Genomic DNA, 19,923 nt, shown 5'->3' with positions numbered 1-19,923 from the left:
AGATGCACAGCACTATGGAGATAACTGCACAAATTCTCCTGTCAGAAAATCAATCAGATGTCACAGGTTAATATTCATTTTACTATAATTTCAGCAGTGTAAACTGTCACAATGAAAACAACCTGTTAACAAAAACCCAGAGAGTACAGTAGAAAACACAGAAAAAAATAGATGGATAAATTCTAGGATGCTGGTAAAACATTTTTAATATTTTGTTCTAAACAAACATTTTTCTAGGAAGCTTATGTTATAAAATGTGCTAATTGTGTAGCTCAGCTGTTTATAGCAGACGCAGTGCTGACACTTGGCATTCTCTGTGTTTTACTAACATTAATCTAATTAAGAACTGTCAGGAGATAAATTCAATCTCTAATTGTTTACTCAGATTAGACAAACCTGTATCTTAAATTATTTATACAGAGTAAGAATGAGACTCCAATTTGTCATTGGCAGAAACTTGATACACAGAGAAAAGAGAGAAGGGATTTCAGTGGGTTTAGAGGGAAATCTCAGGACATACATTAGAGATATCCCCCAATCTCTCCTTCCCCCAATTCCCCCTCTCTCCTCTCTTTCCCTCTCCCCATTTATCTCCTTCTCCCTCGCCATTTCTGTCTCCTTTTCTCCCTCTTTCTTGCACTAACCTAGAGCTATTAACTGGCTCCATAAATATAATCTCCTCTCAATATTAATCAAGTGCTCAACATGCAATGTGTCTTTACAGTTTCAAGTATGACAACTGAGCATATATATTTTTCCTTCGTAGGAAATTTGTTCTTCATTTGTATAGAGCAACTTGAGCATCCTTTCTGTGATGCTGTTTTTGACATTGTTGAGAACGTTCAACTTTTTACTTACTTGGCATACTGTGAGCTTATCTTTGACTTTGAAATACATGCTTGGCACTCTTGATGAAGTTGGGCCATGGAAGTTTTACCCAATAAATTCAACTGAGGAGTAGATGCAGATGCTGATAACATGAAGTAAGATGAAGCGAGAAGGAAAACTCACAAGTTTACAAACTAGATGTTGAAAGGCTAGAAACTACAGAAAACGGTCAACTTCTAGGAAGAAAAGCATCCAAGTACACAAGTGAGTCTTAAGTGAGAAAGCATGATCACAAAGGTGGTTTTCCAGAGGGTGTCCTATTCATTGCACTCCAGATGTACTGACACCTCTGGATTTCCCAAATGGAGCAAATTAAACTGCATATTTTCTGACTACTGAGAAGTTTCCCTCTTGCTCTCTCTGAAAAGGAATACAACAAACAAGCAAACTTTAATAAATGTGGTCAAGGACTGAACTTTAAGTAATGCTAAATTTCAAATATCAAATGGAGAAATTAAGGAAGATTCTTGTGAAATAGTTTGTTTTTATTAAGGATATCTGATATTATGAGACTGAAGATTATATTGTGCCGAACTCTGCTTGTGACTCCTCTCCCAAGAAGAATGAAATGTGTGTGTGTGTGTGTGTGTGTGTTCACCTTCTGTGATGAGTGCAAAGCAGACAAGTTATATCAGGATAAGAGAGAAAATAGAATTGCCTGTGACACATGTTATTTTTAGAGAGCACGGAGCACTGCACAAATCACTATTGATACTCTAGCTGTTCCAGGCACTGGGTTTGTCTCACACTGGATAAAATAAAGTTACCGTTGCTAATGAGAAGATGCTAGAATTTTCAGAAAAATACATTGAGAAAATGATGCTAGTGTAGGTAACAGCAGGAGACACTCACAAGGCTGGCTGTTGGTAGAGGTGAACAGTTACAACAAAGACCTCTAAATTCCATTGGATCATTGTCTCCCCCTTCCTCACCCTCTCTTCCATTTCTTTCCCACTTTGGATTCCATTGTAATCCATTGTGCCAGTACAGTATTTTAGTTTGAATTCTCCTTGCCTCTTCTTTCTTTTCCTCTTCTTCCTTTTTCTTTACTACTTGTCTTTATCATTCTATTTCCTCCTGTGACTGTGAGTGGTTTCTTTGTTTCATGATTGGGGACTGTTGAGACCCAACTTCTGTGAACTGATGTATTTTATGAATTTTGGCAAATTTATCATTATAATAGATTTTTAAGTCAGTCTTTGTCTTTCGTTCTTTTGAGCCTTCATGCAGATAAATGTAATAACTGTTTTTTTCATTGGCTAACACAACTTCCATTTCCAACTTGAATTATTTGTGTTTGTCTGTGTACATAGTGGGTGTGAATACACGTATGTGTGCAGTTGTGATGTGTGTGTGTGTGTGTGTGTGTGTGCATATATGTGGTATGTGTGGTATATTTATGTGCATATGGTGTGCATGGTATATTTGTGTGGGTATAGCATTTGCTATTATGGAGACTGAATCCTGGTCTTCATTTCTGCTAGGCAAGCTCTCTAACACAAAGACAGGTGCTCAGTTCCTCTCTGTGTTTTCATTGATCAGTTTTATTAACTCAGCTTTTAGTAGCAAGATTGCTCATTGCACCTTATTTGCTAACACCTTCATTTAAATATTTATTTTCTTCCAAAATGTTATATTATTTGAGGTATTCCTTGCCAAGAATTACACTCTTGTTGCTAAACACCAAAGATATACAGGAAGACCTGAGGATATTCTTTAATAGAATATTTTCTTCACACTTCAAATTTACTACTAAGAAAAATCATAAAAACTTAGTACAACCATCAACCGGGCTCCATCATATTTTTTGTCAAATCTAACTGATTAAAAGAAAATATTTAATTTCCTCATAATGTTTTGGTCCATTCATATACTTTTTATTAATATTTTCCATCTTCAGTTTCTCCTTTGAAAATGAGGTCACTGAGGTAAACCTAGTATTTGAAAGAGGAACTCTCTTTTGCAAAATAAGAAGGAAAACTGACTTCCAAGTTGCTGTGCATACAAACCTTGTGCTTATTTCTTTTTAGTGATTTTATTATTTAATATATACAAGTGGTTTTCTTTGTATGCATGCCTGTGTGCCACATTTTTGCTGAGTACCTGCATGGGCCAGATGAGGGAGTTAGCTCTTCTGGAGCTAGAGTTCCTGACAGTTGTGAGCTGGTTGTGAGTGCTGAAAGGAATTGAACCTGGGTCCTCTGGAAGAGTAACCAGTGCTCATACCCCTGACCTGTCTTTTGAGTTCCCATTAGTGCACACTTTCTGCACATGCTAGTACTTTGTTTCTCCTCTTCCTTTTTTTTCTATGCTGGAGATTAGGAAGAAAGGGAAATTCAGCTGAGGCTTGGATTTGAAATTATTCACAGGTTCCTTCTAAATTAATCACAGTGGTATGTGAATATCTGGCATTTGCTAAATATTTTCAATCAAAAGATAAGTAAAATACATAGACTTCTGCTTAACATAAAGATGACTGATTTCTCTACCCGAGTTTTATAATAATAATAATAATAATAACAATAAGCAGCAACAATATTTTTCAAACCACATGTGTATTTTGGGACACTCAGAAGCCAGTTTATGTTTGGATTAGTTAGTCTGATATCTGCATATTTGTGGCTTCAAATGAGACATTAAATGATAAGTTAAAAATTGAAGGACTTTACATATATATTTAAACAATTCTGTCTGATGAACAATTTTTGAAAATTACTTTTAGAAAATAATTGAGAGCAGAGAAATTAGAAGCTAGTAAATTAATGCAAGGCAACGGGTCAACTGGCCAAACTGGAAGAATATTTACTTCTCCAATGAATCATGGAGAATTAACTTCCTGCGTGAATCTATGAATATAAGAGAATGGCCTAGTGAAAACCGAGGAGGAATGCTGGAAAGGGGACTTTATCAAGCAGCTATTGAGATAATTTGCAGAGGGGTTCTTTTACTGTATCAAATATTAGCATTGCCATAAGATTTCTGTTTTGAGGTCCTAATATTTCTTAGAAATGGAAATGAATGGGATATAATTAAGGAAATGCCATTTAGTTACATATTAAATCAAGAGAAATTAATATTTTCTTCAAAAACAGTCTCCTCATACCATGAATAAATGAAGTATAATTTTAAAAAGAAACTAAAAGTTAATTTGTGAGCTATTTCCTAGCTTGGCTAGGTATCACGTCAAAGAGCTAGTTTTGAATTCTTTCAGTTTTTGTTTTTGTTTTTGTTTTTGTTTTTGTTTTTTAGCTTTTAGCTTTTAGGTCATTGTTTATCTCAAACAATTCCGTGTCATGTAGAGTCTTCTCTGTCTTTTTAGAGCCTTATGGAAACTACCCAAGTTGTCTTCACTTCTTTCAGGTCATGGAATCTCTTTAGGCAGTCTCTTCATTCTGCTTTGAATAAGCTTGGACACAGGGACTTCTGATGCATGTGTCCCTCATTTCAATGGCCACTCCATTCAGAAAAAAAATAGTTACAGTTTAGTGATTTTAGGTGGTCTCATTCACAAGGACAGGTGAAAAGTCAGGTTTATTTGTCCCACAAAATAAAGTCAAATGCTTGTTTCTTCATATTTCTTTAAGTACAGAATTCAAAATGAGGATAGACAGCCTCAATTCTCAGAAATATCAATTATATATATATTTACATATTTCAGTTATAAATGCGTTATTCCCACCTTCATCTTCCTCACTCTGACCTTCCTTCCCATGAGTCCTTTCTCCATTTTTACTCTCAAATTTATGACCTCCTTTCATTTTATTGTTATTATATATTTCTACAGACAGACAGACAAATTCTCCAGCCCATACAGTACACATACATGACCTCTGGGTGAACTAAGTTAGAGTCACTCTTTTTGGGATTACAATTTCTCCAGCTCTCTGATTTCCCCAGCTACCTGTAATTCTTCGTATAATTTTGAGCTGCAGAAAGCTCAGTGATTATATTGTAAAGAGCAGCAGTCCTCTGCCATGCCTTTATTTGAATACGCCATGTATTTTCTTACTTTATCCCTCCATCAAGCATTTATTCAGGTAATTACTGTAATTGTACCTGATTTATTCATGAATGAAGGAAACGTTCAGACAGTTCACTCTGAGTATAGCAGCTACCAATAATGGCACAATTAGCACAGCTGTTGGCAGCTGCTGTTCTCTTCCTGTAATGGAAATAATGTCATGAAGGAAACGTGGGGTATATTTTCTCACAAAGAATGCAGGTCAAGGTCATGCCTTTGAAATTCTGCACTGTATGTTCACCTGGCTTCTTACATTTACAGTTTCTGTTTATGTCTTGGTAGGAAGACAGGTAGTCTAGCTTGAGCATCTAGCTAGCCAGGAGCTAGAGAGACAGGGTTACAAGACTGAAAATATCCTAGCAAGTAGCAAGTTAGGTCACATTCTTCATGAAGGGAATACAGGAACAACAACAACAACAACGAGTGGAGCAGAGTCTGAAGGAAAAGCCATCCAGAGACCACCCAACCTTTGGATCCAGTCCATCCCCAGACACCAAAACCAGACATTAATGCTGACGCCACAGACAGAGCCAGGTATGACTGTTCTTTGAGAGGCTCTGCCATCACCTGACTCAGAGAGGTGCAGATACTTACAGCCAACCATTGGACCGAGTCTGGGGACTGCAGTGGAAGAGTTAGGGGAAGGACTGAAAGAGCTAAAGGGGATCAACTAACTAGACTCCTCAGAACTCCCAGGGACTAAGTCACCAACCAAATACATGGACTGGTTCTTGGCTTCCACTATATGTATAGCAGAGGACTGTCTTATCTGGCATCAGTGGGAGGAGAGGCACTTGGTCCTGTGGATGCTTGAAGCCCCAGAGAAGGGGGATGCTAAAGGGGTGAGGCTGGAGTGTGTGGGTTGGTGGGGTAACACCCTCTCAGAAGCAAAGAGAGGGAGATGGGGATGGGATTGGCAGTTAATGGCTGGGAGACATGGAAGGGGGCAACATTTGAAATGTAAATAATAATAATAATAATAATAATAATAATAATAATAAAGTGAGAGGTGGCTCAGTGGTTAAGAGCACTGACTGCTCTTCCAGAGGTCTTGAGTTCAATTCCCAGCCACCACATGGTAGCTCATAACCATATGTAATGGGATCTGATGCTCTCTTCTGGTGTGTCTGAAGAACGCAACAGTGTACTCCCATACACGAAGTAAATAAGTAAATCCTAAAAAAGAGAAATGTCTCCATGAAGCAAGACTAATTTCACTGACATAAGGACTTCAAAATTCTTGTGTATAGTTGATTTCTTTAGGTAATTCTCACTTTTACATGTATGCATGTATGTATGTATGTATGTATGTATGTATTCATTCATTCATTCTGTTTACATTTAGGGTGACATTGCTCCTGATTTCTAAATCAGACCGCCCAAAGGAGAATCTACTTTCTGTGACTCTGAGTTTTATTCTTCAGTAACTCTTCCATCAAACAAGTAGCATGAAAATAAGTAGTTCATAGATACTTTCTACTTATTTCTTCCAAATGCTGTGCTGAAAGTCTTTTCTGTGCACACAAGACATAGTAACAGCTAAGATTCCTTACAACAATTTAGGTAAAAAGCTCCACATTAACACGTTTGCCATTAAGTACCTACAGAATCTCATTAAAAATATATACAATTTTGTGGCAAAATTAAAGCAAAACAAAATAACAATAGTAACATGGAAATTTAAATGTGGTAAGCTACCAATGAGCTACTCAATGTTTGCCAGTATGACAAAGGAAAATTAAGAAACGAAAATGGGCTAGCTATCCTCATGTGATTTCATCCCAAATTATGTTTTGATCTAAATTTTTTTTTTAATTTTTTTAAAGATTTATTTATTTATTATATGTAAGTACACTGTAGCTGTCCTCAGACACTCCCGAAGAGGGCGCCAGATCTCGTTATGGATGACTGTGAGCCACCATGTGGTTGCTGGGATTTGAACTCTGGACCTCTGGAAGAGCAGTTGGGTGCTCTTACCCACTGAGCCATCTCACCAGCCCCTAATTTTTTTTAAATGTTGAGCTTTAACAGATATTATTTCTGCACTTAAATAGAATACAAATGATTCTCATATTCTCCTCATCCCGTGAGAGCAGATCTGCTTAGCTATAAGTAAAGTAGATAGAATATTCTAGGTTACGAAGGAGTATAAAATGAAAGCTAGGTTGAGCTGTATCTTTCCAAGGTTCTCCATGGGCTGTCAAAGTGAAGTAGCCTTATTTGTGAGAACCAAGTTCAGGTAGACAGCCTTCAGAAGTGACACAGAGGAGAAAGAAAGACAACAGCATAAAGAAGAAAGCTAACTCCATTTTTCTGGGATCTTCAGGAGCTAACTCTTGGCCATCTAACATCACTATTCTTCTTTTGTGTCTGACACAGAAATGTCGGAGAAGCTAGGGCTCCTAGGAGAAACAGAATAGATTTTTGATTGCCAAATTCAGACTTAAAATAACAAAGAAGAAAATGGCTTCTTACTAGGTCTAGGAATAATCTTATCTGTTCACTGCTCAGAATTTGAACTTTTAATTTTTAGAAACTGTTGATATTTTAATTTTTTAACTTTTATTTTTAAATATTATTCCATATTCCACTCCGCGACCCTCCCCACCATTGACCCTCTGGCTGCTCCACATCCCACACCTCTTCTGCACCCCACCCCTGTCTCCACATGGATGCCCCGACACCCTTGCCCCACCTGACCTCTAAACGCACTCAGTCCTCCAGTCTCTTGAGGGTTAGGTGCATCATATCTGAATGAACACAAACATGGAAGTCCTCTACTGAATGTGTGTTGGGGGCTTCATATCAGCTGGTGTATGCTGTCTGTTTGGTGGCCAGTGTTTGAGAGATCTTGGGGTCAAGATTAATTGAGACCACTGGTCCTCCTATAGGATTACCCTTCTCCTTAGATTCTTTCAATCTTTCACTAATTCAACAACAGGGCTCAGCTGCTTCTGTCCATTGGTTGGGTGCAAATATCTACATCTGACTCCTTTAGGTGCTTGTTGGGTCTTTTGGAGGGTAGTCATGATAGGTCCCTTTTGCTCCATAACCTCAGTAATAGTGTCAGGCCTTGGGACCTCCCCTTGAGCTGGATCCCACTTTGGGCCTGTTGCTGGGCCTTTTTTTCCTCAGGCTCCTCTCCATTTCCATCCCTGTAATTCTTTCAGACAGGAACAATTATTGGTCAGAGACGTAGGATGGCAACCCCATCCCTCACTTGATGCCCTGTCTTCCTGCTGGAGGTGGGCTCTATAAGTCCATTCTCCCTCTCTTCATCTAAGATCCCTCCCTTTGAATCCTGAGAGATTCTTGCCTCCCACGTCTCTGGTGCATTCTGGAGGGACCTCCAACCTCCTATCTTCTGAGGTTGTCTGTTTACATTACTCTGCTGGCCCTAGGGACTTCAGTCCTTTTCCCTCACCCAATATCAAATCAGGATCCCCTCCTGCCCCAACTCCTTTACCCACCCCACCCATGTTCAGGTCCCTCCCTCCCTCCCCACTTGTGATTGCTTTCTTCTGCCTCCCAAGTGGGACTGAGGGTGTCCTTACTTGGGCACTTCAGCTTGTTGACCTTTTTGAGTTCTGTGGTCTGTATCTTGTGTATTCTGTTTTTTTTTTTTTTTTTTTTTTTTTTTTTTTTTTTTTTTTTTTGAGGGGTGGTGGTGGTGGTGGTGGTGGTGGTGGCTAATATGCATTTATTAGTAAGTAATGGATGGAACTAAAAAATATCAACCTGAGTGAGGTAACTCAGACCCAAAAGGACTTGCATGGTATGTACTCACTAATATGTGGATATTAGCCAAAAAGAAACTTGATTTTAAGATAAGTCAGACAATGTTCTAACTTATAGAAAGTTTTTCTTGCAGATACTTTCTCTTAATGGATGAGCAATCCAATCTATTTATACCATGTCACATCATGCACAAGGCGGTATGAGTCACTGCACTTCTACTTATTAGTTTCCCTATTAGCTTTTGTCCCTGTGTGTAAGAGTCTTTATCACAAGCAACTTTCTTGCCATACTTAGTTTACATGCCTATTAATGACACATGTCCTGGGGCTCCTCCTCAAATTATGGGAAGCTAAATACAGAGAGAAAAGTATTGTCCACTTTCAAACTAAATTAGCAGTTTAGAAAATCTACTAATGTCCCATTTCTTTTATAGAAGAGACAAGGAAACTGTTGATAAACATGAACTCAAAAATTACTTTTTGAAATAAACCCAAACATTAAAATAACAAACAATTCTGGTTTTAATTTATAGTCCAACTGTTGGAAATACTTGTAATGTGATCCAACCCCAAAGTCTATTTAGAGTTCTATTTATAAATTCTTATCTACACTAATCAAATGATTGATTAGTGATCTATGAACCATGAAATGATTGATGTGACCTGAAGAGGAAGCTTAAAAATGAACTAAATTCCCTTTCCAAAGAGGAGAGAGGAAGCCAGACATGATCATGGCAAAACAAACTGAGTTTCTTCTACTTCACAAGAGTTTTTCTAAATAGATGCAAAAAGAGCCACAGAAACAAGACAAATTTTACATATAAACTTGGAATAGATGTGTATGAACTCTATACTAAAATATATGAATATATGTTTTGAATAACCATTTAAATCTCATTTAAATCAAATGGGATTCCCAAATGAGAATTGATTTGGGGCAAGGATAACATAAAGGCAGTTTCCCAAGACATTGTAATATTTTCTCTGTAGCTATCTCATTTGATCTTTATAATAATCAAATATTCAAGAGCATTGAATATTTTGAAGAACAAATGAGCTTTTCTGTGCTGTAAACTCAAGCAAATGGCATTACTGCTGTGCTGCTCAGCCTCAATGCTGTTTGGAGGTTCCTGCCAGAGGCATTCCATCTATAATGGTTTAAACATTCCTAGCAATTTGATGGGATCTTGGATCCATTAAGAGACATCTCTTCATGAGTCTACAAAGAAATTTACTGGAAGAAATAATGGAGAAGGAAGACTTCACCATGAACAGGCAGCACTTTACATAGAAGTCCAGAGGTTAAGAAATCTGAGGGGAAAGTATTTCATTTTTGCCTGCTCACCTTTTCTGTTTGTTGTTCCATATACCCATTCTGTTACTCCTTCTGTGTCTGCTTTTCTTTCCTGGAAGGAGAACCCAACTTCATGGGCTACTAAAATGGACTGAGGAATGGTGGGTCACCAAGGACCCTTCATCTTTTAGACTGAACTAGAACTGCACCCAGTCTGTTGTCCTGATAAACTATTCTTGATCTCCCCAGATCGAGATATCTTTGTACTATCCAGTGTACATCATCTATAACAATACAGTGAATATATGTATATGTATATATATATATATATATATATATATATATATATATATATTTCACTCAGTGTACTTCCTCTAGGAAATTTTTAATAATTTACCAACTCAGTAACCTGAAAAGAAAGACAGAGAGGAAAACCATCATTCAGAGATATGTTCAGAGCTAAACCTGGAAGTCTATAAAATACTAGTAACAAGATCCTGAAATAAATGATTTTTATGAAGATTAACTGTCTTCTCTATGAAATGAGTTGCATTGGTGCCATGCATCTGATATATTCAAGTAACTGTTAAAACTTAAATGTAAATTAAGCCAGACAAATCAAAGTATAAAATTTTGCATAAATCATTCATGGAGTCTTCAGAAAGATACACACTCACATACACCCACAGAGCCCCCCCCCAACATACTACTTGCTGAAATGAAAAAGTCTAATTATCAACCCATTGCTCTTTCATCTCTATCATGTTTTGATTCTACATTAATGTTGAATGAATACTTGGGGTGAATCTCCCTGGTATGTTTATGCTTTTATGATTTTGTATGTCCTATTTTAGTAGCTTTGCTAAAAAATCTACAATGTGTATCTGAAATTGGTATAGCTTAATATATATGTATGCATGTATGTATATTTACACTATAGTTAATTTACTTATATCATTAAACTTAAAATCATTTAATTGTAAGTCAACTACAGTTGGGTGAGTCATTTTAGGGGAATTTTTATTTAATAGGCTTTGTTTTTATAACTCAGTTAAGGTCCTCAAAACCTACATTGGCAGAAATGGAAATTTCCCAGTCCCCAAGCACATTCTCTGTTACCATCTTGCCACAGTGCTGCACTTACTAAGATGTCTAAAACTATATTGTCCACAATTACCACCAAAACTTGTGAGTGGCTCAGCATCTGCCTTGGTTTGCATGGATTACCCATGACTGTACAACCAGCAAAGCACATCAACTACCCTGGGTTTCCCAATCAGCAACAGATGGTTTGCTATAACATGGCTGCTGTATTCTGGGCAGATTTAACCAAGGCCCTTCTAAAACTCATTTTATGGTAACAGTGATAGACATCAGGAGAAGGTGCAAAGATAGAAGCAATCCCAGATGGCATCCGCCAAGGTGTATCTTGTATGCAGCAGTTTCTTCCTGAGTTTTATTGAGTTTGTCCTAGACAGACATAAATCTCTTCAATAGGGAACGTGATGCCTATTCCCTGCTTCTGTGTTAACCCTACCCGACAGCGACTATTCCTAATATAGCATGTGTAATTCTCCTGTTTTCAGCTTCTGTTCTCCTTTTTTGTGGGGGTTGGCGATTAGAAATTGTGCAATAGCTCACACTTGGCTTGAGACTTTCATTTTCAAACATTTCCCAAAAGAGTACTGTCAGGAATAGAATGCTTCTAAATGAAATGGTTTACTTTAAATGGCTGACTAAAAGCACAAGGAGTGTGGATTTAGAACAGCAATGGGCTTTATTATGTGTCTTGACTTCTAAAAATATCTCGGCTGCCTTTGTTCAGTGTCACTGTCTTTAATTGTTCCAGCACCTTCTCTCCTTGCCTCCCTTAGAGCTACTGACAGGTTCCTCTGAATACAAACCTCTTGCAGAGGACACTTTTCTTACAAAACCTGAGCAATCTACCAAAGCAATGGCAGCACGCTGTGGGAGGCCTTTTCTGTGTATGTCCCTCTCTTCACTGAAGGAAATTATGACAGGAATGAGCTTCTAAATGCTTTAACCATGATGATCCGACAGGGTTGCCATTATGAGCAAAGGTAATAAAAGAAAAAAAGTCTTTTGGAAAGTGAAAACTGCATAATAGCAGAGGTAGAAAAAAAAAGGCATAGCACTACAAAGGTGGTCAGTCTTCTTGTAAAAGACTTGTGAGTTCCCTATAGAAGGTTATTACATATCACAACCTCTTAGTCCAACTCAGCCAATTTCCAAAATTTAATGAACCCAAAATGCCCTTAGCATTTGGCCTGTGAGTTTCAATTCTGATTTCCAACATGATCCTTTGTTTCTAGAGTTTTGTTTCTTGCATGGGGAATATTAACTGAAGGATATCATAACATAAGAGACAAAACATAAAATTCTCCTTATAAGGTATGGTTTATTCTGATTTATGACAAGTCTTTGGGGACTGTGAAATTCTCTCCCAGTGACTGCCAGTTTTGAGGTGAAAGTGGTCTTCTCTCCCAGCCACTGCTGGTCCTGAGGCTCATCTTCCTATCCTACCCAATCTTTAAAGAACTGTGTGGGTGAACTTCCTAAGGGAGTTCTGCTTCCTTGAAGCCCTCCCAACTCCATCCTCTACAAGTCTGAAGCCTTCTTCCATCTTTCTGATAGGAATAGAAATTCCAAGTCTGAACAATTAGCCATCCTTTTCCTGTAATTTCTCTAGTGAGTCCCATTTCTTTAATTGCATTTTTTATTTTTTATTAAGATTTAGTTTATCTTATGTGTATCACTTCTTTTCCTGCATATATGCCTGTGGACCAAGTGTGTTTCTTGGTCACAAAGATCCTACAAGTGTGTGGGATCCCTAGAAATGATCTCACAAAAAGTTGTGACTCTCCACATGAGGACTAAGTATTAAACTGTATTCCTCTGGAAGACCATGAATCCTCTTAACCCCTGAGCTAGAGTTATTTCTTTAGGCTGGAAGATGCTCTATAATTGCAGTGCTTACCTTTTTTCTCTTTTGTGTCTAAACCTTATTTTACTATTACTTCCCCCACTTTTGACTTTATGAAATAGCTAATTTTCACTATCATTCATTGTTCACCTTCATTCATCATTTCATCACTTCCTCTAATGTGTATTCAGTTTACATTTGTAAACCTTTTGGCATCCATTGCTCTGTTACTTTATAGCGTGTGTTTTCCTGAAGCTGGTATTGATTGTAGTCCATGTACACTGAATGGACCTTGCACACATATCAACAAAGTTTTTATTGATTAAACAACTTCTTGTCAAATTGGTTAGTTTACTCTTCAGTATATTTACACATTTATTATTCTTTCTCTTTTCTTTTTATTTTTCTAAAACGATCAAGTTTAGGTACAGCCTAGGAACAGAAGGGAAGAGAGAATGTCCCAAACAAAAGTGAAGCTTTTCTTAGCAAGTTGGGTGCTGCAGCTGAAGTGGTCATAGTTCAGCTTCAGCCAGCTTTGCTATGGGCACTGCTAGTGCTCTGATTTGGCAGTGAGCAAACCTCTTTGAAGAGTTAGAACACCCTTCTAAGATCTTTGCTGTCAGACAGTGGGAGTGACTTAGAGTCTCTCTCCCAAAACAAGGAAGCTACACAGTCAACTCTCACGTATTGCAAAGACCACTTGGGTTCCTAAAGGATAAGGAAAAGTGAACATAAATGTAATGATATAGTGAAGCATGAAGAGTGATCACTTCAGTTCACAGCATACCAATAAATTCCTTCTGCACTTCAATCAACATGTTATCTCACCTCTCTTTACAGTTTAGTTCACTTCTTGGTGTAAGCCAATCTCATTTTCACTTTGGTTATTAAGACCATTTTCCTCTCATCTGTTGAATCTGCTGAAACCCTCACCCAGTGCTTAATTTTGACTTCTGTGATTCTAGACCTCAAATGCAACTAACTAGCTTGTAAATCCCTTGGGGTTCTCACTAAGTGGAAATGTGACCTGAAGAAGCATCTCAGTACATTGTATTTACCAATCATGCAATCTCTACTTAGAATGTGCCCCACCCCCATGTTCAAAATATATAATATGTGAATGTATTATGACAGGTGAAGATGCTGTGGGATGCTTGTCAGTATTTCCTTTTCCTTTCCTTCTCACTTGCTCCATTTTTAGAGTTTAGATCTTTATGATATTCCCTTACTTGGCTCCTGTGACACTACAGCTAGTGGAAGCCAGCTTGCTGTGTGTTTTTAAATCTTCAAGCTCCTTTTTTTACACACCACACTGTGTCATTCCAAAAACTGAACATAGAAAATTGCTTTGAAGCTGGAGAGTCTATTGAACAATATATTTCCTCATTTTAAATTTATGGCAGCTATCACTGGCTTCTGGATCAAGAACAGCTTCATTAGTTAGCCTGGAGGGCTTTTGCTTGAACACATGACCCAGGTGATGAAAATTGGAGAAGTGGGTTCTGCAAGCACCTGTGTGTGAACACACCCATATGTGGGGGAAGGGGGTGTTTGGACACAAAGGAAGTTCAATGCTAGGGTCAATGCAAATAATGACAATGTTTTTCCACTCACTTGTCAAAATGACATTATAGTCACTGAGTTGTCCATGCTTCCATCTGAGTCTGACTCATTCCACCCTGCTCCCTTTTCCTCAGTGCTGTGTTACATGATAATCACAGATACTGCTCTGAACTGTTAATGTTTTTGTAGATACATTGATTCTTAACAACATGTAACTCTACCCATATTGAGAAGAGAGTTGGAGACAACCTCATATGTTCCCTGAGGGCTCCTTGCTGGCAGGTACAGGCTACAGGCGAGAAGAGAGAGGTCCCGGTTTTGCCAGGGTCTTTGTGGGGGCTGAGCTGGATGGCGAGTGTCGAAGGCACAAAAGAAACACACTTTTCGAAGTAGGAACTCCACTTTATGGCATCAGCCCCTCACTTATATAATTTTGGAACATAGGGAGGTGTTGGTGGGGTAATATGACATAGGAGGCAGGGAAGGGTGACAGAGGGTATGGAGTGACTGACAGGGCCAATGGCAAAGCTCTACATAAGCAACAGAGGGGCAGAGGCAGGGCCAAACAGGTCTTGCTGAGTCACACCAATACAGAAGTGACTGAGGCAGGTCTCAAAATTTGAACTAGGCTTAGGCTCTCCCACAAGGCCACAGAAACTCTAGCATGGCTCGGGTTTGTCCTCAAGGCCCAAACCAGGACCAAAATGGGACCCAACAATCCCTAGAGGAACTGAGCTGCCACTGGATCAGTTTCTTCTGCAGTTTTCTCTTCAGTCTTCATCCTTTTTCTTCTCGAGATCTTATCTTTACATAGACTCCAGGGGCTCTCTTGTGTATCTACACATATACTTTTGTGTTATGAAATACAATGTGGGAAATGCACACCTGGAAGGCCCATGCCAAGTTGTCCCCCACCCCAACCCCCTGAGATATCATGTTAGTGACAAATCTGGTATAAAGAAGTTGATTTGAAGAAGGGAGGGGAGTGAGGCCATGCAGAAGGTGTACAGTTAGAGAGACGGGAGCAGAGCTATGAGGCAGAGAAGTGGGGCTGGGTGGGGGGAGAAGGATAGATAAAAGGACAAAAAGAATGACAGAAAGGGGGAGAGTCTGTCCAGGAACACATGCAAACAGGGAGAGAGGGAGCGCAGGAGAGAGAGAGAGAGAGAGAGAGAGAGAGAGAGAGAGAGAGAGGTGGGGTAGTAGCAAACATTGTCTTTTATATGCTGCTAGTCAGCACCTTGTGGTGGCAGCTAATGGTGGCAGTTGCTAGGTCCCTGAGTGGAACCTAGCAAATTGTAAGCTAACACTGTTCATCTTCAATGTCCCCAGACATCATACATAGCTTTGTGTCATCTTTAGCATCTCAGATGAGAGGCAACTCTTTCAAAAGCCTTGTGCTTGTCCTCAGGTGGTATTAGGTGGTTTTCTATTGTGTTTACTCTGAAGGCCATACTATTTTTCAATCACAGTAATTACCACTCTACCCAGAATGCTTTGCTTAATGCATTACTTTCTATTCCTTGAGAATAGATTCCAGGGATTGTCCTGTGTGCCTACACATATGTTTTTTGTTATGAAATATAATGTGGGAAGTGGACATGATTTCCAAATAAAAGTATAAATAGAATGTACACATTGTGATTTAGTGCTTAACACATCAAATGGTGAACACGTCATGGATTTCTTAGTTTGTTCTTCTTTTAGATGAAAGAACATTGAGAGAGAGGCACCGCACCTACTTCCTCAAAAATTACACAGAGAAGTTTGGATTGATTAGACTGTATCTAGCAGCCACATCCTTACCCAGTCTTGGTAGCAGATAATGTGTATAAGGAATCTCTTCTCTGTAGAGCCTCATCAGTCCAAGAGAATTTACAGGTTACTGAGAGGTTTTTTTCTCATGTGGACCACACATTCTCTCACTGAGATCAGAGGACTTTAAAATCACTTCTAAAGAGATGTGTGTCATAGAAATCTTCTGCATTCAGATGTGGTTCTGTACATAGTAGTTAAATTCAAACTCCACTGAAGTTAAGAATTTCCTGTATCATTAGTTAAATAGATTCTTATTCATGGGCTTTATGTCCCACTGTGCCCCTGCTTCAACACTTTTTTTTTTTTTGATCTATGGGTTTTTCTCAGTGTTTTGCAATTTGAAAATATGTTATCAATCTCACACTTGGTTTGCACAGGTATGTCATTACCTGGTAACATACTATAGGGAATGCTTTGTGAAACCTCCCTCTCTGGCAATAAAATTCCTTAAATTGTAGAGTGTTAAAATTTTAACTTACGCTGCTATGAGTCATAATTTCTCTGGTAAAGCTAGTATTTCTCCTGCTACTTCTAAATAATAAAGGCTTTATTAGAATTTATAAAAAATGTATGTATATAGACAGCTTTGGTTATATCTATCTCTCTTCCTACTGTGTTGTAAATAGCAGCCAACACCAAGGTCTGATGTGCTTGGTTCCTAATCCCATGAAGGCTAGGAACTTTTCTGTGTAAATTTAACAACATTTGAGCATCAGCTTGCCCACATTTCAGGAAGGAATAGAAGGAATATGTATGCTTATTGCTTTATACAGATATATGTACATTTATTTGTTCTAGGCCTAAAGATATTTTAATAAATACATTTATTTAGGTAGTATAGGTGATTATTCAAACTAAATAGACTTCAGCTTCAAAATACAAATTAATAAAATGGATTTTAAACATTTATTTTTATATTTAATGTGTGTATGTTTACATCTATGTGTTGGGTGTATATGTGGAAATCAAGGACAACTTTTGGTAATCAGTTCTCAGTTGTCATTACTTTGTCCCTGGGGAATCAAACTAAGGTATACAGGCTTGCCAGCAAGTACCATTACCTATTGATCTGATCCATCTTGATGACCCCAAAGTAGATATTTTTAAAAGAGTCTAAAATTTTATTAGATTATACTTTCATCATTTTATATATGGTCACAGTATAAAAGACCCCCAGATTCTTCATTATTCATTTGTTCAGAAAATAAAAATATCCATAAATTCCTTCTGGACACAATGGCAAAATATTAGTGTAGGCAATTTAGTGGAAATTTTCAGTAATTAAAAAGTGTCATTAAAGGTTATCCAAATCTAAATCGCTAATAAAATGAAGGCTTATAGTAACAACGTGATTGTTGACTTTAGTTTATTTTTTATCATGTACTTGGTTTAGAAAACAAAACATTACCAGTTTCTGTTAAGATGCTGGTAGGTAGATAGGTGTTTCAAAAACCATCCCTCATTCAAATCCCGGGAATCTGAGAAAATGTGTCGCATATGGGAAGTGAAGTTAGACTGTGTGTGTAGCTAAAACTGTTTGTCAGCTGATTTCACAGGAAAAGACTTTATGGCATGATGTGGACATATCTAGTGTGATCTCAGGACTCATATGAGGGTATGGGTTCATAGGCTTTCTTGTCGGAAACTGGGTATGCAGTAGTAAGAAAGCTCAGCATGGCTGCTTTGAGGATAGAGAGGGCACAGAGAAATAAGTGGCTCCTGTGAAATAAAGCTCTCCTAACTCTTCCAAAAGAAGCCAACATCATTTATATATTATGTATATATATGACCAGTGTGTTTATCTAGTCTCATAATATCATTGGATTTTATTAGATTGATTTGTAGTATACATTTGTAGTATATTCCTGAAGAATTAAATAAATATGCCAAAGCATCTATCTCACACACTTGATCTTTATGTCATGAGCCAATCACATGGTTGTTGTCAAATCTCTGGTATCATGAATAGGGCTTGGGTAATAATATATATTCAATAAATTTTTGCTGAATTTAATTGATTCCTACTTTTTCATATAATGACTGACAATACAGCTCAAACAATAACCCAACACTTTGTACTTTGTAAAGCAAATGCATACCCATTATCTGATGTTGTGCTACACAATGAACCACACCAGTAGACAGTATTGTTGTTAACTTCCAAATAAGGAAATAAAAGTTGAAAGACAGGAGAGAAACTTGACTGTTTCATGCAGTTTGAATTTCACAACCTTGTGAGCTATAGTCCTTAACTACTTAGTTCATTTATAAAAAATAAGTGAGTATTCAAGAGTTGTTTCATGATACTGGAGACATGAAGGAAAGTAGATGAATCAAATCATCCTATAACTTCCCAAACACTGATAGCAAAGAAAAATAAAACAATAACTGTAGGCTTAGTTTTTTCAAATCCTACTTATTAAATTCTTTTGACCCCCACCCCATCTTCTCACCATCCAAAGATAGGATAGAAAGATAGTAAATAGGACAGGGGATATGAACTTGTTTATAAGTAATGTTTGTGGTGATTCCAGTCTCTGCTTGTCAGAATACCAGCAGTTGAGTTCAGCAGTGTCAGGATACCAACAGTCCAGTTCAAGAGTGTCACCAACCTGAATCAGCAAGGGTGGAATGATCCAGCAGAAACTGCAAGGCCTCTGATGAATTGGCATATATCAGCAGGAATGATCAGGACCAGCTGGAAGTCCAGGAGTTCTCTGCTGTGCCTCTCTCAATGATGTGAACATCAGTGAGGATGGGAGACTCATGAAGTACTGAACAGCTAGCTATGCAAGTGGTCCCATCACATTCCATCAAATCTGACTTACACTTTCTTGAAATATCACATGCCCTTCCACAGGTCTTGCCATAGCAAAACATCACACTGGTCTGCTTCAGTAAAACAGCATGCCAATCTGCATCACATGACACAAACAGAATCTTCTACTTCAAATAATCAACCAAGAAAATTATATAAAATCATTACTCACAGCAGATTCAACAAGTTTAGATATCATTCAGACATAGTTTTAAAATGCCATCATCTAAATAATACATATGATTATAAAGTAATATTTAAAACACAATCAGGAATCTTAATTAATGTAGAAGATTGTTTCAGTGTATGTTTTCAGATAGGACACGAATGAAGAACAGTGACACCATGTTTAAAGATAGGAGTTCCTGGCTACAAGTGCTCATAAAGATGGATCCAATTGACAGAAATCTCAACAAGTTAGTGGATGAAGAAGCAGGTCACCAAAATGAGAGTGAGGTAATGAATAAGAACAGTTGGGGAGTCAGATAGGAAAACAAAGATGGGTGATAATACCAAAAGTGTCACTATTTCACATTCAGTTTGTGAGGAAGGATGGAGTAGAACAAAGTCTCACACCTCTCTAGTGATGCCTTGCTAAAAAGGCTGGGAGTCGCTCAGAGAATGCATTAAGAAATGTTGATAATTCTTTGTTTAGCTCTGGGCCCCATTTGTTAATGTGGTTATTTGATTTTCTGGAGTCCACCTTCTTGAGTTCTTTATATATATTGGATGTTAGTCCCCTATCTGATTTAGGATAGGTAAAGATCCTTTGCCAATCTGTTGGTGACCTTTTCGTGTTATTGATGGTGTCTTTTGCCTTACAGAAGCTTTGCAGGTTCA

At 37.9% G+C, this 19,923-nt stretch overlaps 1 pseudogene; it reads left to right on the top strand.

Moving 5' to 3' along the window:
- Positions 1-1,095: 1,095 nt before the first annotated feature.
- On the top strand, positions 1,096-1,243 carry LOC115031652 (annotated as a pseudogene).
- The last annotated feature ends 18,680 nt before the right edge of the window (positions 1,244-19,923 follow it).

This window comes from Mus caroli, chromosome 7, assembly GCF_900094665.2.
Source record: "Mus caroli chromosome 7, CAROLI_EIJ_v1.1, whole genome shotgun sequence".
NCBI lineage: Eukaryota > Metazoa > Chordata > Mammalia > Rodentia > Muridae > Mus > Mus caroli.
Note: the sequence above shows the minus strand (reverse complement) of the source record. Positions and strands in the feature narration are given on the sequence as shown.